The 25,644-nt window shown below is 47.0% G+C and overlaps 2 pseudogenes; one reads left to right on the top strand and one right to left on the bottom strand.

The window, feature by feature from the left end:
- Positions 1 to 4,605: 4,605 nt before the first annotated feature.
- On the bottom strand, positions 4,606 to 5,583 carry LOC138998067 (ATP-dependent RNA helicase DDX39A pseudogene; annotated as a pseudogene).
- Positions 5,584 to 18,615: 13,032 nt separating this feature from the next.
- On the top strand, positions 18,616 to 21,205 carry LOC138998068 (52 kDa repressor of the inhibitor of the protein kinase pseudogene; annotated as a pseudogene).
- The last annotated feature ends 4,439 nt before the right edge of the window (positions 21,206 to 25,644 follow it).

Here is a 25,644-nt window from a genome sequence, read left to right on the forward strand (position 1 = left end):
GGCGGAGCCCAAATCGGCCTAGGATCGAGCCCCTCCGGAGGCACGCAGGTCCTTCACTTTCCCTACAGCACCAGAGCTGTTCCTGTGCGGGCACCAGATGAGCAAAACCGGTTAGGGCGGGTCACATATCTTTGTGCTAGTGAATGACAAGAGGTAACTAGTCACTTCCCTTTTTGCCAGTGCCCTTGGGGCACAGCCCGGAGTCCCAGGGCAGAGACCACAAATTCCCTCATTGTCACTGTTGTCATGTTAATTTTTGACCACTCACTATAATTTTACAGTTTATCAACCTCGAGCCTCCCCTCCTTTGCTTTCTCCCACCTCCATCATCTACCATCACTGGATTTCATGGAAACCCACTGGTCAACAGCAGGAAAGAGTGTAGAACAGTGTTTGAAACCACTTACAAGTCTCATCCTTGGATGGTGATTTATAAAAATAGGTCAAAGACATGCTTGGGGACTTTGGGCTTTGCTGTGCTGTGTATCTATGCAGAGACAGGGTGATTTTAAACTCCTATGTGATGACTTAAGTTTATCCTTCACCCCTGGTCTGGCCTCCGGACTTTGTTATCTAGACCTTGGAAAGGTCTCTTCCCTGCCATGAAAGGAATAGATTTTCAATTCCTTGAGATTCTGCTTCCCGGCAGTTGACGACAGTCTGGTTCAAATAAATTCATCACAGAAATTATTTACAGGTTTGAGTGTTTCTCAGTTAAATGGTATGAAACTCCAAGAAAACACACACACACCACACACACACACACACAAACACACATACACACACACACACACACGCACACATACATGCAAGTTTTTCAAGTGTACAACTCAACAAAACATCACCTGAATACAGCGCCCAAAGTATAAAGCCTCTTTCTTTAACAATTTTCCTCCCCCCCAACCCCCTCCCTGGTTTCTTTCTCTTTGGCTTTCTTTTGTGTTCCCCCTTCCACTACCTCCCACCACCCCAAACCTATTATTTTCAACATAGGGAGGGGGCATTTCCAAGGCATACAAACAAAGCAACAAAGCCAGGAAGCCATAGAGGTAATAAACACTAACCTTGACCACATCTGCCACTGCCTATGAATATATATATATATATATATATATATATATATATATATATATATATTCACCAGAAAGACCAAAGACAGCAAGCAGGTGGGTGTGGGGAACATTTGTACAATGTCATCTGGTTGTGGATTTTAGCGTGACTCACCTTATGAATGACAAGAAAGTCTGGGGGCAGAGGCGGGGGGGCGCCCCGTAGTATGTGTCTTTGAAATGAGGTAAATCTGGATGAGGCCTTGTCCATCAAATGTACAAAATCAATCAATTTGGCCCTGGACCGGTGGCTCAGTTAGCTAGAGTGTCTTCCCTTATGCCACTGTTTGTGGTTTCATTCCCCAATCAGGGCACATACAGGAAGCAACAGAGCCCTGGCTGGTGTGGCTCAGTTGGTTGAGAGTCATGTCTCGCATTGAAAGGTCACTGATTCCTTTCCAGGTTTCAGGTTCAATACCCAGCTGGAGTATGTATTGGAGGCAACTGATAGGTATTTCTCTCTCTCTCTCTCTCTCTCTCTCTCTCTCTCTCTCTCTCTCCCCCTCCTTCCCTCACTCCCTCCCTCCCTCCCTCCCTCCCTCCCTGTTTCCCCTCCTTTCCTAAAATAAATAATACACACACACACACACAAACACACACACACACACACACACACACATAACCCTCACCCGAGGATATTTTTCCATTGATTTTTAGGGAGAGTGGTGGAGACAGGGCAAGACAGAGGACAACATCGATGTGAGAGAAACACGTCAATTGGTTGCCTCCGACCAGGGCCAGGGCCCAAAGAACCTGCCACCAAGGTCTATGACCTTGGCTGGAATCGGACCCAGGACCCTTTGGTCCACAGGCTGCCCAACGCTCAATGCACTGAACCAAACAGGGTAGGGGAAATATATATATGCTGTACCCAGCCACGCATTGCTGTGGCTCAGTCTGGTTAAATGGAAAAGAAAGAAAAGAGAAAGCACACATTTCTAATACGCTTAATTTCACAATGCCTGTGGGTATGCAACATTTTGTGTTGTTCAATTGTCTGTGCAGATATAGAGATTGTCTGGTTTGCCAACTCTAGAACAAGCAACATATAATTGTCCATGTGAGAAGCAATCCACGTCTAGATATAAACCGCACAATTCTAAAGATTGGTCCTGAGCTTTGTTAACGGTGATTGCAAACGCCAATCGAATCGGGAATTGCAATCTCTGAAATTGAAATGGCATATCCGTTGGAATCATAGGAATCTGAGGAATGAGGACATCTTCACCTTTGAAAGGTCCTGTCAAGATGGTTGCTTCTATGACATTGCTCATTAATTTTTTTACTACAAGCCGCATGCCTGTCAAAGCTTTGGCTGGTTGACATGTCGCAACATGGTAATTGCCATGCCGATTTTCAATTGCAGTACATGTGGTGGCATCCCTGGCAGATTGAGTGAATTCAAAAATTCTGTTTGATAATTAATCGCTTCATCTGCTTCCACAACAGTGTCGACGGACTTGTATGTGACTGCCTCGCTTTGAATGTTAGACTGAATGATATTGTTAAGTCCGTAGATGTCTTTGTTCTTGGCCGCAAGAATAGCTTGTTCACTCAGCCAATCGTGATTCTTATAATTGGTTTGAATATTGGGAAATACTTTTTCAACCAATTCTTCTTTTGACGTCACTAAATTGCAGAAGTGATGAGGCAATGAAATTCGTCCTGAGGTAAGATCAACCGGCACCTTTCCGTTCCCAATTCCCAGCAATTGATGTGAGAATATCTCAGCTGATGGATCGTTTTGCAGCTGGACACGCATATTTGTGGTTAATTTTATCTACACTTTATAATTGTAAACAGAAACATTGAAATAGAATTGTAAAATATTTAGTTTAGCGTGTGTTGCTTTTACGTCCAACAGATGGTGCTGCTTTCCAAAAAAGGTATGTTTTTACCTGTCACAGGTGTGACATCTATATAATAGCAGGTATATAGATATATAAAAACAAGCGAGTGTTCGAATGCAACATTGTGTCAAAATTTCTAAGCAAGGCCATGTACTTGGGTTGCGGGTACATCCCCTGTAGGAGATGTGCAGGAGGCAGCTGATCAATGTTTCTCTCTCATCGATGTTTCTAACTCTCTATCTCTCTCCCTTCCTCTCTTTGAAAAATTAATAAAATATATTTTTTAAAAAATTCAAAGCAATCGGTGAAGAGCTTTTGGAGATTTAAAATTTTGACCAAATGAACATTTGCATTTTTATGTATGTATGTGTGTATATATATATATATATATATTTAAAAGCTACCAACGAATGAATAAACAATCTCTCTCTCTCCCTGCCTCTTCCTCCCCCCTCCTCTCCTACTTTCCACTCTCTCTTTTTTTTTTCCCACTCTCTCAAAAACAAACAAACAAACAAAAAAACTAGCCCTAGCTGGTTTGGCTCAGTGGATAGAGCCAAAAGGTCCCAGTTTCGATTCCTGTCAAGGGCACATGCCCAGGATAAGGGCTAGATCCCCAGTACGGGGTGTGCGGAGGCAGCCGATCCATGATCCTCTCTTATCATGGATGTTTCAATCTCTCCCTCTCCCTTCCTCTCTGAAATCAATAAAAAAAAATATTTTAGAAACCATATCAAGCCCTAGCCGGTTTGGCTCAGTGGGTAGAGCATCAGCCTGCGGACTGAAGGGTCTCGGGTTCCATTCTGGCCAAGGGCACAGGCCCGGGTTGCAGGCTCAATCCCCAGTAGGGGGCGTGCAAGAGGCAGCTGATCCATGATCCTCTCTCATCATGGACGTTTCAGTCTCTCTACCTCTCCCTTCCTCTCTAAAATCAATAAAGAAATACATTTATTTTAAAAAAATACATCAGGAATCAGTGTAGAGCAGTGTTTGACAGCACTTGGGAATCACTGCTAAAGTGCAATACACTGTAGAACAGTATTTGACACCACTTGGGATTCTGGTTGGTTTTCCAGTTTGAAACTTGGAAGAATATAATAGGATTAAAATTGTATTTTATCATACATTGACATAATTCTTGATAATAACTGCAGAATACTTATTCTTAGAATGAATCAGAACAGAATCTAATTTTGGTTGGGATTTTCATCTAACTGACAAAATTACTAGATGTTAAATGCAGTGTGGTATCCCAAATTGGATCCAGGAACAACAAAGTGCATTATAACAAAAAATTGGTGAAATCTGAATAAAATTTGCAGCTTAGTTAATAATAATATGCAGACGTCTTAGTTTTAACAAATGTTCCATGTTAATGGAACATTAGGGAGAACTAGTGAGGGGTAGACAAGAATTTTCGGTATAATAGTTGGAATATTTCTATCAATCTAGCAATATATATGACTTGAAAAATGGGGTGAGGAAGCAAAATACAAGCCCATATTTGTATTTTTTCCATAATGCAAATCTATTGTTACACAAATGTCCAGTGTTTGAACAGAGCAAGAAAGCCGCACTGTTGCCTAGAAAGAGGAGTTGAAGCAGCACGTGGGAAGCAGGGTGGTTCCGGGATGTCAGGTGTGTGGTTAGCGGCTCGGCTCCATGTATGTGGAGATGTCCATTTCTTCAGGAAGCTCCGCCACATTGACTTCAAACCGACCCTGAACCTCATTGAGGATTTTGGCATCGTTCTCATGAGACACAAAAGTGATAGCCAGGCCTTTGGTGCCAAAGCACCCGGCACAGGCCACCCGGTGGAGGTAGGTGTTCGAGTCCCCAGGCATGTCATAATTGAAGATGATGTTGACTCGCTCAATGTCCATCCCTCGGCCAAACAGATCAGTGGCCACCAGGATCCGCCGCTGAAAGTCCTTGAACTGCTGGTAGCATGCTAGGTGCTCCTCCTGGGCCATGGCCCTGTGGATGGCGATGGCTGGGAAGTTCTGTTGCATGAGTAGCTGGGCCAGGGCCATGCAGCGCTGCACCGACCTCACGAAGATCACCACCTGGTTAAACTCTAGCACATCCAGGAGGTCAAGGAGTTGACGGTTCTTTTCTCTCTCTTTGAGCTTGACATAGTATTGCTGCAGCCCATGCAGCGTGAGCTTGGTGTCATCGTCCACCGACACTTCCAGGGGATCTTGCATGAACTTCCTGCAGACAGGCCGGATCTCCTTGCTCAGCGTGGCACTGAACATCATGCACTGCTTCTCGAGTGGCGTCAGGCGAAAGATCTCCTGTACATCCCGCCGCATGTCTAGCTGCTCCAGCATCTTGTCACACTCGTCCAGCAGGAAGTGCTTCACATTTCTCAAGTTGAGGCTCCTGTTCCGCACGAGTGCTAAGATGCGACCTGGAGTCCCCACCACAATGTGGGGACAGTTCTTCTTCAACACCTCTCGGGGTCCCTCCCTCTCCCCTTCCCCTCCACCACCCCCCCCACACACAAACACAACACACACATTGGCACCCGAGTACCAAGAGGTTTCCAGAATGAACTGAATTCCAGGGCCCAGCGAGACAGCCACCCAGCAGCAAGGGAAAGACCATATAAAAACGGCCATCACCGAAACCGGCTTGGCTCAGTGGATAGAGCGTCAGCCTGCGTACTGAAAGGTCCCGGGTTCAATTCCCGTCAAGGGCATGAACTTTGGTTGGGGCCATATCTCCAGTAGGAAATGTGCAGGAAGCCGCTGATTGATGGTTCTCTCTCATCGATGTTTCTAACGCTCTATCTCTCTCCCTTTCTCTCTGTAAAAAAACAATAAAAAATATTTTTAAAAAAATGGCCGTCAGGTGGCGCACAAACACCAAGAACAACAGTGGGGCGGCTCCTGGGCTGTGGGCCCGGCCTGGGCGGGCACCCCGCCGCCCACTGTGTGTGTGTTTGTGGGGAGGGGGGTGGCAGGGGACAAGGATGGCCGATCTCCTCCCCACGCCCACCTTTCCAGTGGGACCGTGTCGGTCAGGTCCCGTGGCGGGCGGTGGGGCAGCAATGCGGGGTGTCCAACACCTGGGGTTTGCCCAGGAAGCCCCCCCCCCCGCCACACACACACACACACACACACACACACACACACACGGCCTGGCAGCGGAATGGGGACTGGAAAAGTTTTTTGGGGGGTGGGGCCTGACAGAGGACCAAGAGGATGGACCCAGAACACTTTTTGCGGCCCAGGACCCTTAAAAACTCAATCCGAGGTGGGGGGAGGGGGGACTACGACGACTCTGAAGACCTAAGCGCGGCGAGTATTCACGAGGCAAAAAAACAAAGGAGGAATCATTTTCTCTGTTTGTTTCCTTTCAGTTATTATTATTTTTTTTCGGAATTGAATTTATTGGGGGACACATAGGTGAATAAAATGAAATGAAATGCAATAGGATAAAATGAAAGGTGTAAATACATAAGAAGCTTTGCATTGTGGATGAAAAGGGGCCACATGTTGCCCTGCCTGGCTTGACTCAGTGGATAGAGCGTCAGCCTTAACTGTACAATAAATGAATATTTATCTTTTATATATATTTTTTATTGATTTTTTACAGAGAGGAAGGGAGAGAGAGAGAGTTAGAAACATCGATGAGAGAGAACCATCAATCAGCTGCCTCCTGCACATCTCCTACTGAGGATGTGCCCACAACCAAGGTACATGCCCTTGACTGGAATCGAACCTGGGACCTTTCAGTCCACAGGCCCTCAGGCCAACGCTCTATCCACTGAGCAAACCGGTTAGGGTGGGTCACATATCTTTGGACTAGTGAATGACAAGAGGTAACTAGTCACTTCCCTTATTTCCAGTGCCCTTGGGGCACAGCCAGAGTGCCAGGGCAGAGAAAACTAATTCTCTCATTGTTACTATTGTCATGTTAATTTTTGACCTCTCACTATCGTTTTACAGCTTACCAAACACGGCCCCCCCCCCCCCGCCCCTTTGCTTTCTCCCACCTCCCTCATCTATCATCACTGGATTTCATAGAAACCCACTGGTCAACAACAGGAAAGAGTGTAGAACAGTGTTTGAAACCACTTACAAGTCTCATCCTTGGATGGTGATTTATAAAAATAGGTCAAAGACATGCTTGGGGACTTTGGGCTTTGCTGTGCTGTGTATCTATGCAGAGACAGGGTGCTTTTAAACTCCTATATGATGACTTAAGTTTATCCTTCACCTCTGGTCTGGCCTCCGGACTTTGTTATCTAGGCCTTGGAAAGGCCTCTTCCCTGCCTTGAAAAGAATAGATTTTTAATTCCTTGAGATTCTGCTTCCCAGCAGTTGTTGACAGTCTGGTTCAAATAAACTCATCACAGAAATTATTTACAGGTTTGAGTGTTTCTCAGGTTAATGGTATGGAACTCCAAGAAAACACACACACACCACACACACCACACACACACACACACATACATGCAAGTTTTTCAAGTGTACAACTCAACGAAACATCACCTGAATACAGCGCCCAAAGTATAAAGTCTCTTTCTGTCACCATTTACCCCACCCCCTGGTTTCTTGCTCTTTGGCTTTCCTTTGTGTTCCCCCCTTCCATTACCCCCCACCACCCCAAATCTATGATTTTCAATGTAGGGAGGAGGCCTTTCCAAGGCCTACAAACAAAGCAACAGAGCCAGGAAGCCATACAGGCAATAAACGATAACCTGGACCACATCTGCCACTGCCTATACATATATATATATATATATATATATATATATATATATATATATATATTCACCAGAAAGACCAAAGACAAGACAACAAGCAGGTGGGTGTGGGGAACATTGCTGCAATGTCATGTGGTTGTGGATTTTAGCGTGACTCACCTTATGAATGACAAGAAAGTCTGGGGGCGGAGGGTGGGGGGGCGCCCCGTAGTATGTGTCTTTGAAATGAGGTAAATCTGGATGAGACCTTGTCCATCAAATGTACAAAATCAATCAATTTGGCCCTGGACCGGTGGCTCAGTTAGCTAGAGTGTCTTCCCTTATGCCACTGTTTGTGGTTTCATTCCCCAATCAGGGCACATACAGGAAGCAACAGAGCCCTGGCTGGTGTGGCTCAGTTGGTTGAGAGTCATGTCTCGCATTGAAAGGTCACTGATTCCTTTCCAGGTTTCAGGTTCAATACCCAGCTGGAGCATGTATTGGAGGCAACTGATAGGTATCTCTCTCTCTCTCACTCTCTCTCTCTCTCTCTCTCTCTCTCTCCCTCCTTCCATCCCTGTTTCCCCTCCTTTCCTAAAATCAATAATACACACACACACACACACACACACACACACACACACACATATATATTTGTTCCTGTTAATCCTCACCTGAGGATATTTTTCCATTGATTTTTAGGAAGAGTGGAGGAGACAGGGCAAGACAGAGGGAAACATCGATGTGAGAGAAACACGTCAATTGGTTGCCTCCGACCAGGGTCAGGGCCCAAAGAACCTGCCACCAAGGTCTATGACCTTGGCTGGAATCAGACCCGGGACCCTTTGGTCCACAGGCTGCCCAACGCTCAATGCACTGAACCAATCAGGGTAGGGGAAATATGTATATGCTGTACCCAGCCACGCATTGCTATGGCTCAGTCTGGTTAAATGGAAAAGAAAGAAAAGAGAAAGCACACGTTTCTAATACGCTTAATTTCACAATGCCTGTGGGTATGCAACATTTTGTGTTGTTCAATTGTCTGTGCAGATATAGAGATTGTCTGGTTTGCCAACTCTAGAACAAGCAACATATAATTATCCATATGAGAAGCAATCCACGTCTAGATATAAACCGCACAATTCTAAAGATTGGTCCTGAGCTTTGTTAACGGAGATTGCAAACGCCAATCGAATTGGGAATTGCAATCTCTGAAATTGAAATGGCATATCCGTTGGAATCATAGGAATCTGAGGAATGAGGACATCTTCACCTTTGAAAGGTCCTGTCAAGATTGTTGCTTCTATGACATTGCTCATTAATTTTTTCACTGCAAGCCGCATGCCTGTCAAAGCTTTGGCTGGTTGACATTTCGCAACATGGTAATTGCCATGCTGATTTTCAATTGCAGTACATGTGGTGGCATCCCTGGCAGATCGAGTGAATTCAAAAATTCTGTTGGATAATTAATCGTTTCATCTGCTTCCACAACAGTGTCGACGGACTTGTATGTGACTGCCTCGCTTTGAATGTTAGACTGAATGATATTGTTAAGTCCGTAGAAGTCTTTGTTCTTGGCTGCAAGAATAGCTCATTCACTCAGCCAATCGTGATTCTTATCATTGGTTTGAATATTGGGAAATACTTTTTCAACCAATTCTTCTTTTGACGTCACTAAATTGCAGAAGTGATGAGGCAATGAAATTCGTCCTGAGGTAAGATCAACCGGCACCTTTCCGTTCCCAATTCCCAGCAATTGATGTGAGAATATCTCAGCTGATGGATCATTTTGCAGCTGGACATGCATATTTGTGGTTAATTTTATCTGCAATTTATAATTGTAAACAGAAATATTGAAATGGAATCATAAATTTTTAGTATAGCGTGTGTTGCTTTTATGTCCAACAGATGGCTCTGTTTTTCAAAAAAAGCATGCTTTTACCTGTCACAGGTGTGACATCTATATAATAGTCAGTATATAGGTATATGGAAACATGCGCGTATTCGAATGCAACATTGTGCCAAAATTTCAAAGCAATCGGTGAGGACCTTTCGGAGATTTAAGATTTTGAACAAACGAACATTTGCATTTTCATTTATATATATTTAAAAGCTACTGATGAATGAATAAACAACTTCTCTCTCTCCCTGCCTCTTCCTCTCCCCTCCTCTCCTACCTTCCACTCTCTCTTTTTTTCCCCACTCTCTCAAAAACAAACAAACAAAAAAAACTAGCCCTAGCTGGTTTGGCTCAGTGGATAGAGCCAAAAGGTCCCAGTTTCGATTCCTGTCAATGTCACATGCCTGGGATTCGGGCTTGATCCCCAGTACGGGGTGTGTAGGAGGCAGCCGATCCATGATCCTCTCTTATCGTGGATGTTTCAATCTCTCCCTCTCCCTTCCTCTCTGAAATCAATAAAAAATATATATTTTAAAGAACACATCAAGCCCTAGCCAGTTTGTCTCAGCAGATAGAGCATCAGCCTGCGGACTGAAGGGTCTCGGGTTCCATTCTGGCCAAGGGCACATGCTCGGGTTGCAGGCCCAATCCCCAGTAGGGGGCGTGCAAGAGGCAGCCGATCCATGTTCCTCTCTCATCATGGATGTTTCAGTCTCTCTACCTCTCTCTTCCTCTCTAAAATCAATAAAGAAATACATTATTTTAAAAAAATATACATCAGGAATCAGTGTAGAGCAGTATTTGACACCACTTGGGATTCACTTCCAGAAGGCTGGAAACTATATGAAAGTGTTTGAAAGCACTTTGAAATCACTGATCAACATCAGAAACTGTGCAGAACAGCGTGTGGCCAAACTTGGGAATCACTGCTAAAGTGAAGTCAGTACACTGACAAATGGTAGGAAACGGTGCAAAAGTGTTTGAAAACACTTGGAAGTCACTGGTAGCATTCTAAGATGCCAGAGAGGAAAATGTCACCGAGGCCAAAATCCTACCTCCATCTTCTTAGGGTTTGTGGAGGAGGTGGCTCTGAAAAATTCACCTGACACACGGGGGGGGGGGGGGGGGGGCAGGGAGACATGAGGGCAACGTTTTCTTTCCCTCAAGTGTCTGATATGAAAAGGGGAGCGCTCCTAAGGAGACCGTGGAAGAGCCGCATCCACGCTTTTTCAGACTGGGTTGAAAGGAGAGGGGCGATTGTGGGCAAGCCACTAAGTAGGTGGGGAGGCAAAAGGAGAGATGAGGGAGGCCCGTTCCTACAGATTCCTCTGCCTCTCAGCTGGCTTTCTGCCTAAAGTGCAAAAACGAGTCCCAGTGTGTGTGCTCATCGTCTCTCCCCCCACCCCCACCCCCTCGATCTTTACGTCCAGTTGGAGTCTTTTTTGCCATCTGGCCACTTTGGAATATTGTCTCTAGCTCACCTGAGCAGCTGAGGTGGCGGCATAGTCACTTAAGGAAGGAAAGGACAAGATCGGCTTGGTTCCAGGCACCGAATTGTGCCAGAGGTGTGGGGGGTGGGGGGGGCAGGAGTCATTCGCTGAGCGGGCCCCCAACGTATTTCTAAGACAGTGAGCGACTCTGGTAAGGGCATGCGGTAGGAGGAGAGCAGCTGGAGTTCTGTTTGTTGACTGGGGGCTTGCAGGGGATGGGGAGGGCCTGGGGTCTGTTTGCTCCTTTGTTGATGTCTCTTTCTTTCTTACTTTCTTTCTTTCTTTCTCTTTTTTAAAACAAAGGTGAAGAACTCTTCGGGTGGAGGTATTTCTGCAAGAAAGTCTGGCAGTACAGGGCATGGGGGTATGCGGGCCAGGCCAGTCCATTGACCAGATAATGCAAAGGATCTGTAGTGGCTCTGACTAGCGCCCTTCCTTTAAGAAACAGGAAGACAGAGGAGTTTCTCTCAGGGTCCCTCCCTCTCCCTTTCCTCCCCCCCCCACACACACACACTCACTCACTCACACTCACACACAGTGGCACCCGAGTAGCAAGAGGTTTCCAGAATGAACTGAATTCCAAGGCCTAGCCAGACAGCCACCCCGCACCAAGGGAAAGACCATATAAAAACGGCAGCCAGGTGGCTCGCGAACACCAGCGAGAAAGTCAGTGGGGCGGCTCAGGGGCCTTGGACCCAGCCTGGCCAGGGAGGGAGCCCTGCTGCCCGCTGTGTGTGTGTTTGGGGAGGGGGGCAGGGGGCAAGGGTGGCCGATCTCCTCCCTGCGCCCACCGCTCCAGTGGGACCGTGTCGGCCGGCCGGGGCCCATGGAGGGCGGCGGGGTGGCAGGGCGGGCTCCACCACCTGGTGCGCGTGCACGCACACACACACATGGCCTAGCAGCAGAAGGGGGACTGGAAAAGTTTTTTGGGGAGTGGGGCCTGACAGAGGACCGAGAGGATGTACCCAGAACACTTTTTGCGGGCCCGGGACCTTTAAAACCTCAACGGGTGGGGGTGGGGGGTGTGGGGGGGGGGTTTGGGGGTGGGGGTGTCACGACTCTAAAGGCAGCGAGTATTCACGGGGCAACAATGGAGGAATCATTTTCTCTGTTTCCTTTCAGTTATTATTTTTTTTTCGGAATTGAATTTATTGGGGGACACATCGGTGAATAAAATGAAATGAAATGCAATAGGATAAAATGAAAGGTGTAAATACATAAGAAGCTTTGCATTGTGTGTGCTAGGGTAAGGGACTGCGGCATGGAAGGGTAAGGGAATGTGGGAGGGGGAGGGCCTGTGGCCTGGAAAAGGTTACTGATTGTTTCAATGTCAGGAACCGTGGCAGAGAAAAATTGCTAGATTGTCTTAGAAAACAATGTGTTATGATTAAATCCAGCCAGGTGTGAATCTGTTTACCTCCCCTCCATTCTCATGAACTTTTTGTGAACTTCTAATGAAATGCTTTGTATTTTTTAACACTGTTTTGCTATAAAGGATCATACTGCACCCTTGATCTCTGCCACATGCTCCGAATCTCCCAGAGGGGGAGATAGGTGCTGTGGTCAGCTGGCCAGCTTAATAACAGGCATTTAAATTTAGATTCTGAGTCAGTGGTCTATCTCGTTGAGCCAACTCAGAACATTGTGGATGAAAAGGGGCCACATGCTAACCTGACCCACTCGGGGGAAGCCTGGCCTTGCAAACTCAGACACCTCAAGTGACCATCCAGGATGCTCTGAATTAAAAAAACAAAACAAAACAAAAAACTTGTTAAAGTAGAAAGCAGTGTATAGTGAGTGGGCAGTCATGCCCTAGGCCCGGTATCTCCTCTGAGCTCCCAGCCTCTCCTTTCTTTTTTTTTATTCTGAGATTTATTTACCTTCTATAATTAAAACTTTGTTGCCTTCAGTGGAGCTCAGAGCCACTGAACTTACTGGCATCTGAGCCTATTGTCTTTCTATGCCTCTAGGTCCTAGAGTCTAGGATCACATGTCTCTGGAGTAGTGAATGTCCCGGTAAACAGTCACTTTCCTTTTCCCATTGCCCTCAGGGCACAGCCCAAGGTCCCAGGGTAGAGACCACAAATTCCCTCATTGCTACTGTTGTATATTTTTTTAAAAGTTAGGGACGAATGAATAAACAAGTGGAAAAACAATTTTCTCTCTCTCTCTCTCCCCCTCTCCCTGCCCCCTCCCTCTCCCTTTCACTCACTCTTTAAACAACAACAACAACAAAAAACAACACATGGCCCTAGCCGGTTTGGCTCAGTGGATAGAGCATCAGCCTGTGGACCGCGAGGCATCCTGGGTTCGATTCCAGTCAAGGGCACATGCCTGGGTTGCGGGCTTGATCCCCAGTGTGGGGTGTGCAGGAGGAAGCTGACCGGTGATTCTCTCTCTCTCTCATCGTGGATGTTCTAGCGCTCTCTCCCTCTCCCTTTCTCTCTGAAATCAATACAGATATATTTAAAAAAAAGAAACACAGCCACAAATGTATTATTCCACCTTTATGTAGTAAAAAGTGTGCTTGGATGATGTTTTGTATTTCCTGTTATTAAAACAGTGAACAGCTGAAACCGGTTTGGCTCAGTGGATAGAGAGTTGGCCTGTGGACTGAAGGGTCCCAGGTTTGATTCCGGTCAAGGGCATGTACCTGGGTTGCGGGCACATCCCCAGTGGGAGATGTGCAGGAGGCAGCTGATCAATGTTTCTCTCTCATCGATGTTTCTAACTATCTCTCTCCCTTCCTCTCTGTAAAAAAAAAAAAAAAAAAAAAAAAAAAAAAAAAAAAAATCAATAAAATATATTTAAAAAAATAAAAAATAAAAAAAAATAAAACAGTGAACCTAAAAGGGGGCGGGGAGGGGGGAGATGGGGAGGAGGAAAAAAGGGAAGGGTTGACCTTAACCGTTTCAAAATGGTGGTTGCCAAGTCTCTGGAGCTAAAATGGCGGCTGCTTAAACTCCCTTTTTAAAAAAATATATATTTTTATTCATTTCAGAGAGGAAGGGAGAGGAGGAGAGAGAGCTAGAAACATCCATGATGAGAGAGAATCATGGCTCGGCTGTCTCTTGCATGCCCCCTTCTGGGGATCGATCCCACAACCCGGACCCTTCGGTCCACCGCCGGGAAGCAGATTCTCAACATATTGGGATAACGCTCCATAGAATGGAAGGTGTGTGTGTGTGTGTGTGTGTGTGTGTGTGTGTGTGTTTTAACCTTGTTGTATAAATGACAAGCAAAAGAGATGTAATTGGGTTACATGAACTCCATTGGTGATAGTTGAGGGAGGCGAGAGAAAGCAAAGCGGGGTGGGGAAGGGAGGGAAACCTCTGAGATTGGATAAAAATTAAAGTAAAATGATAGACACATACTTCTTCATACTTCTCTTACTTAGGTTGGCCTAGGATAGTTAATGGCCATCAATTTACTCAACAACAATGAGGGGATTTAAAAAGGAAAATTACACCCTAGCTGGTTTGGCTCAGCGGAGATAGAGTGTCGGCCTGCGTGCTAAAGGGTCCCAGGTTTGATTCGGGCCAAGGGCACATGCCCGGGTTGCGGGCTGGATCCCCAGAGCGCCCCCCAGCCCCCTGTAGGGGGTGTGCAGGAGGCAGTTGATCCATGATTCTCTGTCATCATTGATCTCTCTCTCTCTCTCTCTCTCTCTCTCTCTCTCTCTTCCTCTTTGAAATCAATAAATGCACACAAATAAAGCTCTGACCAGTTTGGTTCAGTGGATAGAGGGTCGGCCTGTGGACTCAAGGGTCCCAGGTTTGATTCCAGTCAAGGGCATGTACCTTGGTTGCAGGCACATCCCCAGTGCGGGGTATGCAGGAGGCAGCTGATTGATGTTTCTCTCTCATCGATGTTTCTAACTCTCTATCCCTCTCCCTTCCTGTCTGTAAAAAAAAATCAATAAAATATATTTTTAAAAAAATAATAATAATTTCTTTTTAAAAAAAGAAAGATTGACCTTTGTCAGGGAAGGTAGCGGCCAAGGACGTGACTACTCACCATCACTGTTTGTTTGTTAAACTTTTAATTTCCATCTATGGATGGATGGATGGGTGGATGTGTCCTCCCTCCCTCCCTCCCTCCTCCCCTCCTTCCCTCCTTTCCTCCCTCCCGCCCCCCTCCGCCCACCCGCCCGCTCACCCGGTTTCCACGGGAAATCGTCAGTCTCATATCACACACTCACTGGTGAACGCAATCGCTGCCTCCTTGCTCCCCTTGAGAAAGAGGAAGGAAAATGGACAAACCTGAAAGAGCCCCACAGGCGGCAACTGTGAACCAAGTGCACGCACATGTATGCGTGTGTGGCATTTGTCAACAACGTAAGAAATCCTCCAACCTGTGCAGAATTTCTGTGAGTGTCTTTGAGCCAAACTGTCCACAAATGTCGCACGCACGCTGGGAAGCACTGTCTCAATGAACGGTTGGAGAGGATGTTCCCAAGAATGGCAATGTCGCTCTGCCCCCCCGCCTTATTTTATACACTCCAATCCAAAGAGGAGTGGTTTACATGAAATCCACTGGTGACATTTGAGGAACGTGGGAGAAAGCAAAGTGGGCAAACCTCTGGGATTGGATGCAAAGTAAAATGATGGACACAGACTTCTTTTACCTAGGTGGGTGGGTGTAGGATAGCTCATATAGTCAATCATGAACTCGGTCATCGTGATGGGGTTTGTGATATTCACAGAGCTGTGCCTGTGATTCCAGGGCTCCAGAAAAGATGGAAAATCCCCTTGACTTTTCAAAGATGTGTGATTGTGGATGCAAGAAAGAAAGCGACAGACAGGCTCAGTCCAGGTAAAGATGGACCTCTGTCAGGGAAGATGTCGGCCTAGGACAGGATCACCCACCCCAAACTGACGTTAGCCTTGTAAGGCCACCATGCATGGCCTCCCCTGAGCTTTTCAAGTTTAGTACAGTATGTGGTCCTTTTCACCACCACCAGCACCAGCCCCAACACCACCACCACCACCACCACACACACACACACACACACACACACACACACGAGTCCTCTCATTGGGTGAACCAACCGTGACTCTAAAGTCGTGATCCTGACCCCGGGAGTTGTATTAAAAATCAAGCTAAAGGAGTGTGAATGTAAACTGTAGGCTTATCAAAGGTTCAAAGGAGGTCTGTGTTTACCACCATTGAAAGAAAACAAACCAAGAAAGAGATTAAGGGTCAAAACACCCTTTCTGGGACTGGGAGGGAGAGAGTTCCTGCATCTGTCCAAGAGGGTCATCTGCAGTGTGAAAAGCCAGGGTTCAGCAACAGGGGATATTTTCTTCCTCTCAGGGATCATGAAAAGCATCCATGACAGTAAGGGGGTGGGTTTGGGGTGGGTGCTGTCATTGAAAAGGCAAGGAGAGCAGGGAGAGCTCGAATCCGGTCAAGGGCTCATGCCTGCCCAGGTCACGGGCTCCAGCCCCACTACGGGGCATACAGGAGCTGGCCAATCCATAATTCTCTCTCATGGATGATGTTTCTATCTCTCTTTCTCCCTCTCCCTTCCTCTCTGAAATCAACAAAAATACATCTTTAAAAAAAAGAAATATGTGTCTATCATTTTACTTTTTTAAAAAAATATTTTTATTGATTTCAGAGAGGAAGGGAGAGAGAAAGAGAGATAGAAACATCAATGATGAGAGAGAATCGTGGATTGGCCGTCTCCTTTATGTCCCCCACTGGGGATTGAGCCCTCCACCCATGCATATGCCCTTGAAGGGAATCAAAGCAGGGAAGCTTCAGTCCGCAGGCTGACGCTCGATCCACTGAGCCTACAAGCCAGGGCTATCATTTCACTTTTTATCCAATCCTAGAGGTTTCCTCCCCCCCTGCCACTCCCAACTCCACTCCACCCCACCTTTGCCTCCCTCCCTCTCTCCTTCCCTCCCTAATCTATCACCAGTGGATTTTCTGTAACCGGCTTTCATCTCCTCCTTGGATTGTCACTTATAAAACAAAGTCACGGCCCGGCCGGTTTTGGTCAGTGGGTAGAGCATCGGCCTGGGGAACGAAGGGGTCCTGGGTTTGATTACAGTCCATGGAGCAGGCCCAGGTTTGGGGCTCAATCCCCAGTAGGAAGTGTGCAGGGGGCAGCTGACCCGGTGATTCTCTCTCTCATCGTGGGTGTTTCTCTCTCTCTCTACTTCCCTCCCTCTCCCTTCCTCTCTGAAATCTATGAAGATATATTAAAACACACACACACACACACACACAATGACAACAACAACACAAAGGTATTATTCCACCTCTGTGGAGTAAAAAGTATACTTGTACAATGTTTTGTACTTGTATTTCCTGCTATTAAAACACGAACGTTAAAATGGGGGATTTGGAGCGGCGGTGAGAGGATAAAAGGGAGGGATTGACCTTTGCCGTTTCAAAATGGCAGCTGCCGCCCTAACTGGTTTGGCTCAGTGGATGGAGCATCGGCCTGAGGACTGAAGGGTCCCGGGTTCGATTCCGGTCAAGGGCATATACCTTGGTTGTGGGCACATCCCCAGTAGGGGGTGTGCAGGAGGCAGCTGATTGAGGTTTCTCTCTCTTTGATGTTTCTAATTCTCTATCCCTCTTCCTTCCATTCTGTAAAAAAAAATCAATAAAATATATATTTTTTAAATAGCGGCAGCCAAGTCACTGGAGCCAAAATAACGGTTGCCTCCTTGCACACCGCCCCCCCCCCCCCACTGGGGATGGAGCCCACACCACAGGCAGGTGTCCTTCTCTGGACTCGAACCCGTGACCCTTCCGTCAGCAGGACTACTCTCTATCCTCTGAGGCAAATCAGTTAAGGCTAAAACTCCCAACTTTGACAGAAAGGATGACTCCTTTATTCCCATACAACTGTGGACGACGAAAGGGGCCACATGCTAACCCCACGAGCTCAGGGAAGGGCTGTGTGGCGGTCTTGCAAACTGAAAGGCCTAAAGCAACCACAAGTCTAGTCTGAAGGGAGACTGTTACTAAGAGCAGTTGTGGTGGCTATCATTTTACTTTTTATCCAATCCCAGAGGTTCCCCCCACTCCCCACCCCCACCCCCACCCCCACCAACTTTGCTTTCTCCCACCTCCCTCCCTTCCTCCCTCCCTCCCTCCCTCCCTCCCTCAGTCATCTATGACCAGTGGATTGTCTGTATCCCACTTACATCTCCTCTTTGGATTGTCGTGTATAAAACAAAGTGCCGCCCCAGCCTGTTTTGGTCAGTGGGTAGAGCATCGGCCTGGGGACCCGAAGGGTCCAGGGTTCCATTCCAGTCAAGGGCACAGGCCCGGGTAACAGGCTTGATCCCCAGCAGGGGGTGTGCAGGAGGCAGCCGATGGGTGATTCTCTCTCATGGTAGATGCTTCTATGGCTCTCTCTCCCTCTCCCTTCCTCTCTGAAATCAATGAAGATATATTTTAAAAAGCCACACAAATGTATTATTGCACTTCCATGTAGTGAAAAGCATACTTGTACAATGTTTTGTACTTGCATTTTGTGTTATTAAGACAGTGATGGGCATCGGGGGGAAAGGAGTGCTGGACCGGGGGTGGGGCGCCAGCGAAGATGCCAAACTTCTGCAGGGGGGGGGGGGGGTGCGGGGCGGCGGACTGCATGCGGAAGAGCATGCAGTCAGATTTGGCCTTCTTCAGGTTCCCGAGGGATCCGGCCAGATGCCAGAAGTGGGTGGGAAATTGTAGGAGAGCAAACTTAGAAGATAAAACACCTGAACAACTCAATAAACGTTATCGATGATGTGCCAAACACTCTGAGACCTCTATGATCTGTAGAACTAGTCCTTCCTTATAGTACAGTTCTTCGAGTTAATGTAATACCAACAATAGGTGATCTTACCAGTCATTTGAACAGTCCACATAGTAGACATAGAAAACGAATAAAAGAATTGAGTGAAGATGAAATCAGGACATGGAAACAGGAAAAAAAATTGACGAAACTTCTGAACAGGAACAAAAACAAATATAGAGCGATCAACAACAGCCTTGCTCAGAACTCCAGTACAGAAGGGGGTGAAGAACAGGATGAAGACATTTTACCTTTAACCCTTGAGGAGAAAGTAAACAAAAGAATACTTTAAAATCTTTATTTGAAGTTTTGATTCTTATGGGAAAACAAAACATACAGCTAGATCAGCAGTTCTCAACCAGTGGGTTGTGACCGCTTTGGGGGTGGAATGATCCTCTCACAGGGGTCGCCTAAGACCATCAGAAAACACATGTATAATTACATATTTTTTTGTGATTAATCACTATGTTTTTATTATGTTCAATCTGTAACAATGAAATTGGAGTTCACCACAACATGAGGAACTGTATTCAGGGGTCGCGGCATTAGGAAGGTTGAGAACCACTGCTCTAGATGGACATGAAGCTGATGAAATCCCAGAAGGCCTCTTCACTCCCGATAACTTTCAGGCAGGCAGGCAGGCAGGCACTGTCGGAGTGCCCGATAAATTCTGGTGAAGAGGTTCTCTCTGAGAAAGCCCTTTGAGACCACAGCAGTCAACGCACCGTCCTGTTCAAAAGTACAAGCAGAAGCAGATGCTAGAGATCCGTAAGAGCCGCATTCGGGGAAGGAACGCTCAGGGGAGTGAGAGACTCTCCCTTTTTTTTCATGGCCCGCGACAGAGGGACGGAGGCATGCATGCACGCAAGCACGCACGCACATAGTGGACACAGCAGGGGAAGAGCACCTGCCCGCGTTGGGGAGGTTTGCTGACGAAGCTCGTGAACTGAGAGAAGAATCTGTGGGTTTCCTGCCTTCTGAAGCCGCTGCCGAAATTTTAGCTATGACATTTCCCACGACAAGACCCGAGAACTGGGGATTACACATGGAATATTGTCGTGGCCAGGCTTACATTGTGTCCAGTGGCTTTCCTACCAAAACGAAATTTGTTGCTTCTAGACTTTTGGAGAAACATCCCTCCCCAAGCTCTCTACACACTCTGCTCTTCCCTGTGCCTGAAGTCCGCGGTCGGCCAGATCGGTGTCTGTTGCGTTTGGAACAGTGGAGGAAGTTTGATCTTTTTTCCATCCGTCACCACAACCGCTTTTAGAGCTTGACAGTGTCGTTTCTGTCCTCTTCCAGAACAATGAAGAAAGCTGGAAAGAACTGAAGGAAATTTGCCATTCTCAGCGGGCTGGCAGGCACGATGCTTTTGAAATTGTAGCGGAGCTCCTGCAAGTGCTTGTTTTCTGTGTAGGCGGTATACATGAGGACACACATAGTAGATGGGAAAACTGTATAGCAGGCCGAGCATTCGCACTCTGCAGTGCAGCAACAGATTTTGATTTCGTGGTTACCATTGTTGTTCTTAAAAACGCCCTACCTTTCACAGGAGCCTCTGGCAAAAATCTCCAAGGTCAGACCTCTGATGTCTTCTCTGCAGCCAGTAGCTCGACTGTAGACGCTGCATTCGCTACATGAAGTGATGGAAGATATTGAAGTTTATTGTGAATTTTGGTTTGAGGAAGCCACCAATTTGGCAACCACATTTGCTATTCTGATGAAGCTCCCTGGGAAGCTCCGCAGAGCTCAGCAAGGGAACCTGGAGTCTCAGCTGACTTCCGAGAGGTGCTATAAAGAGCCTCTAAGCGTCACAACAGTGGAACACATTGTTCAGGAACTGAAAGAGATAGTCTCAGAACAGTACCCCAAAGCTCTTCAATGCTGATCTCTGGTCCCCTCTGTCATGGGACAGCTCAAATTCAATACGCCGGAGGAGCACCAGGCTGACATGTACGTCAGCGACTTACCCAATCCCGATGCAGCACTCTCAGCTGAGCTGCATTGTTGGAGAATCGAGTGGAAACCCAGATGAAAAGATATAGAGCTTCCATCCACCATGTATGAAGCCCTCCACCTGCCAGACATCAAGTTTTTTCCTCATGTTTATACATTCCTAAAGGTCCTACGAATTCTCCCTGTGATGAAGGTTGAGAACGAACGCTATGAAAACGGGCGAAAGCGTCTCAAAGCACACCCGAGGAACACTTTGACAGGGCAAAGGTCAAGTAGCTTAGCTTTGCTTAACATGCATTTCGATGTGAAACATGATTTGGATTTAACGGTGGACACATACATCAAAGTCTACACAACTAAGTCAGAGCTTCCTACAGATAATTCCGAAAGTGTCAGAAATACCCGAGGGACTTTTAAAATGCGTTCTCTCTTATATTTGCTATTGAAAAAAATCTGAGAAATTTGAAAGGAAACAGAGAAAAGCTGTAAGATATAGGTGGGTCACTTAATCACTGGATCTCTTGAGTAGAATAGCCACTGATCCTCTGCTTAAATGGCCCCGGTGTGAACTCTCATGCTTTGGAGAACTAACTTGTTCTTCCAGAGGGCGGCAGGCATCGGAAGCGCCATGTTGCACTTCTGCATGATCTCTGCCAATGGCACTTTGGGCTTGTTTTAGTGAGGTCATTGCAGACATCACATTCATTGTCACAGTTGTTGGGCATTGAGTTATCAGTTCTTTGAAGAAATAAATTTTGAGAAGGTGTGGGAGGAATCTGTTTCATAAAATTGTGCAATGAAGCTCACGACTAACCTCTGACTAGCAGGAGTTTTAAGTATGCTACGAGAAATCTGTAACCAACAGTGAAATGACCAGCTCGTGAAAGAAACGTGAGCTTGCCAGATAAGGATTTCGGTGTGGAATTTTGTCTTTATTCGATGATCTTAAACAAATGACTGTGAAACATTGAAGAAAGAACCCGCCATCCTTACACCCACATCTGGGTGTCGCTGTTTACATTGCTTCATTGAGCCTATATCCTCATAAGCTTTTTAGCAAGAACATGTGGCACACTTCCGGTTCACGATCAAGACAGGATCAGAGGCCATGGATCCTGACAACAGATCCGTCTGTTTCATTGCGTCTTTTCCCGCGGTTACATCTACTGCCACGTCTCGATTTATAAGCGAAACCTAGACAACCGACAAGAATGCGTTTTGTAGTTGGTCTAGGAATACAGAAAACATCGCTGTCATTTTCGGTGAAGAAAGTCAATTTTGTACAGTCTATGTCAACATAATTAAAATGTGAATTTAATGGAAAAACAAAACAGCGAAATTAAAACGGGGGGGGGGGGGTGGGAGGGGGAGGCGGGGTGGAGAAGATAAGAGGGAGGGGTTGACCTTTGCCGTTTCAAAATGGCTGCTGCCAAGACCCTGGAGCCAAAAGGGAAGCTGCCTAAACTCCCTTCTTTGACAGAAAGGATGACTCCTTTATTCCCACACAACTGTGGACTACGAAAGGGGCCACATGCTAACCAGATGAGCTCAGGGGAAGGCCTGCCTGGCGGTCTTGCAAACCGAGAGGCCTAAAGCCACCGCAGGGATGGTCTGAAGGGAGACTGTTACTAAGAGCAGTAGTGGTGGGTAGTCCCGTCCTACCTAGGCCGGAGTCTTCCCAGACCAGGTCAGTGTTTACCTTAACTGAACCTATGGTCCTTTTGCATCTAAGACACAACATACCTATGCTATAAAATGTCAGAGGAACTTGTAACATCCCGCCGTCCCCGCCCCGTGCCCCCCCCCCACCCCACACACACACACAAGCAAATGCGCCTGGGGGCTCTGCAGGACAGACCATAAATTCCTTCATTGCTATTGTTATCACGTGTATTGTTGCCTGTTAACTATCTATCCTGCACCCACCTCAGGAAAAGAAGTAAGTGAGGCCCTGGCCGGTTTGGCTCAGTGGGTAGAGCCGAGGTCAGCCTGCGGCGGACCTTAAGGTCCCGGGTTTGATTTGGGGTTCCCGGGCGCATGCCCGCCCGCCCACCCGGGTCACAGGCTCGAGCCCCACTAGGGGGCGTGCAGGAGGCGGCAGATCCAAGATTCTCTCTCACTGATGAGGTTTCTCTCTCCCTCCCTCTCCCTTCCTCTCTGTAAAACATCAATAAAATAAATTTTTAAAAAAATAAAAAGAAGTGTGCGTCTATCATTTCACTTTTTATTCAATCCCAGAGGTTCCCCCCCCCCCCACCCCACTTTGGTACCTCCATCGCTCCTTCCCTCCTTCATCTATCACCAGTGGATTTCCTGTAACCCACTTATGTCTCCTCCTTGAATTGGATTGTCACGTTTTAAACAAAGTGACGCCCCGGCCAGTTTGGGTCAGTGGGTAGAGCATCGGCCTGGGGACCGAAGGGGTCCTGGGTTCGATTACAGTCAAGGGCGCAGGCCCGGTTGTGGGCTCGATCCCCAGTAGCGGGTGTTTCTATCGCTCTCTCCCTCTCCCTTCCTCTCAGAAATCAATAAAAATGTATTAAATAATAATTTAGAGAAAGAATGAATAAAACACAGTGAAAAACAGCCATTCTCAGGAGCATTGTCCCAACCCCCTTCCGGTTCTGCTTCCTGGCAAGTGTGGGCAGTTTGGCTCAAGTAAACTCATGAAAGTTCTCCACGGGTTTGCATGTTTTTCCATGAACACGACATATACACCTGCTGGTTTCTGAGGGCGAGGCAACAGAATCTGTCCATGAGGTCTGCTGTGAAAGGGTAGAGGCGTCTGTTTCTGCTGTCAGAAGCCAGGTCACCCTTAGAAAGAGTGTAGAAAACAACAACAACAAAAGACAGAAATTGGATTTACAAAGAGAAAGCACACAGAAGCGAACCGAGAGATGCTCCAAGGACTGTGAGAGGGAATCTCCCCTTCTCACTCATACCACTTTTGGAAAAATGCAATAATCCTAAGAGGTGAAGGTACTGAAGCTCTCGGAGACGCCGACCGACCAGCCGGGGCTACTTTACCGGTTCTTAAGCCTACCCAACCAAGTCTCCCTCTCCCTGGGAGTCAAGCTTGTGTGCCCACAGCGGTAGGTAGGGGTACCCCACCCACCGACCGACAGACCGACTGACCGACGGCTGTTTTAAAATCAGAACTTGTCCCCTTTCAATGAGGGCATGGGACAGGGGCAACTTATATTTTCCTGCTCAAATCGTCCCCAATTCAACTGATAGGGACAGAGAGGTTGGTCTCTGTCTGTCTGTCTGCGTGTTTGTCTTTAAGCCACTGACGCCAACATATGTTGGTTGTTGGTTTTTGTGGGGTTTTATTAGAAGGGTCGTGTGTATGTAGACTTCAATGAGCCAGAGACTGAACCAACAGGGGAGAATGTGATGGTTTTTATTTTTTAAAATATACTTTATTTATTTATTTATTTATTTATTTTACAGAGAGGAAGGGAGAGGGATAGAGAGTTGGAAACATCGATGAGAGAGAAATATCCATCAGCTGCCTCCTGCACACTCCCTACTGGGGATGTGCCCGCAACCAAGGTACATGCCCTTGACCGGAATTGAACCTGGGACCCTTGAGTCCTCAGGCTGATGCTCTATCCCAATGATGGCAAACCTATGACACAACTCATTTTATTTGGTTGATTTTTTTCTTTGTTAAATGGCATTTAAATATATAAAATGAATATCAAAAATATAAGTCTTTGTTTTACCATGGTTGCAAATATCAAAAAATTTCTATATGTGACAGGGCACCAGAGTTAAGTTAAGGTTTTTCAAAATGCTGGCACGCCGATCTCGAAAGGTTCGCCATCGCCGCTCTATCCACTGAGCCAAACCGTTAGGGAAAGAATGATGATTTTTAAAAAGGGAACATCCCGAGAGGAATCTCATCTGGAGACTGACCAAACATATGTCTGTTTGCCAACAGTCGTTTCTCCATGATGAACTTCCATGCAGAGCCCGAGCGGCCAGATTCATGGGGGACCCGCCCCGCTCAGAATGGCCTCAAGCAGCCCCAGAGGCTGGCAGAGTCGCCTCTCACTCTCAGCTCCGCTAGCTACCCATGTGTCTCTTAGATGGGGAACCAGGCTGCAGTACCTTGCGAGTCCCCTTTTTGGGGGTACATACTCACCAACACTTGGGAGAAATTAGACTCAGGGGGTCCCTCCATCCAAGAAAAAAAAAGGTTAATCTTCTTTGGCAACCTAGCCCACACCACCATCACCCCCAACCCCCCGACCCCTGCTAGAAAGCGGACGAGGGAGAGCTTTGGCCAGTTCCTGGCACCACTGAGTTGAATGCTACCCACCTTGCCTGCAGCTAGACCTGTTTTGGATTGTTAGGGGCACGCCCCATCTTTCCAGGCCCCTGTGGGCACGACCAGCTTCCTGGTTATCCTTATCATTTTTTTTTTGCCTGGGGCGGAGGGATGTAAAGTGCTTTATTGCTGAGGATCCCAAGAGCTTCAAGGCCGCTGTCTAGGGGCTAGCAGTGAAATCCCCTACCCTGCGGAGGCTTTTGTGAGCAGGGACGGCTGGGACTTGAGCATTTCAGCCCCATGGAAGGCATGGCAATGTGGTTGGGGGTGAGGGGAGGTAGGTAGAAAGAGGCACAAGGTGTGCTGGTGGGAGGGGGGGGAGCAGACTGTGCTTGTCTCCCCAGCTCTGAGCTCAGTGCATTCACCGACGTCACCATGGGAGCCTGGAATGGGCCATGGTGGGAGTATTTACACCACAGAAATTGCCCAGATGCTACATTCAAGGACTCTCCCTGCCCAGAGAACTGGTTTACCAGGGCACTAGGAGCATGCTGCACCTC

The sequence above is a fragment of the Myotis yumanensis genome, unplaced genomic scaffold (genome assembly GCF_028538775.1).
Source record: "Myotis yumanensis isolate MYYU_CA2020_CCGP unplaced genomic scaffold, mMyoYum1.0.hap1 SCAF_19, whole genome shotgun sequence".
NCBI lineage: Eukaryota > Metazoa > Chordata > Mammalia > Chiroptera > Vespertilionidae > Myotis > Myotis yumanensis.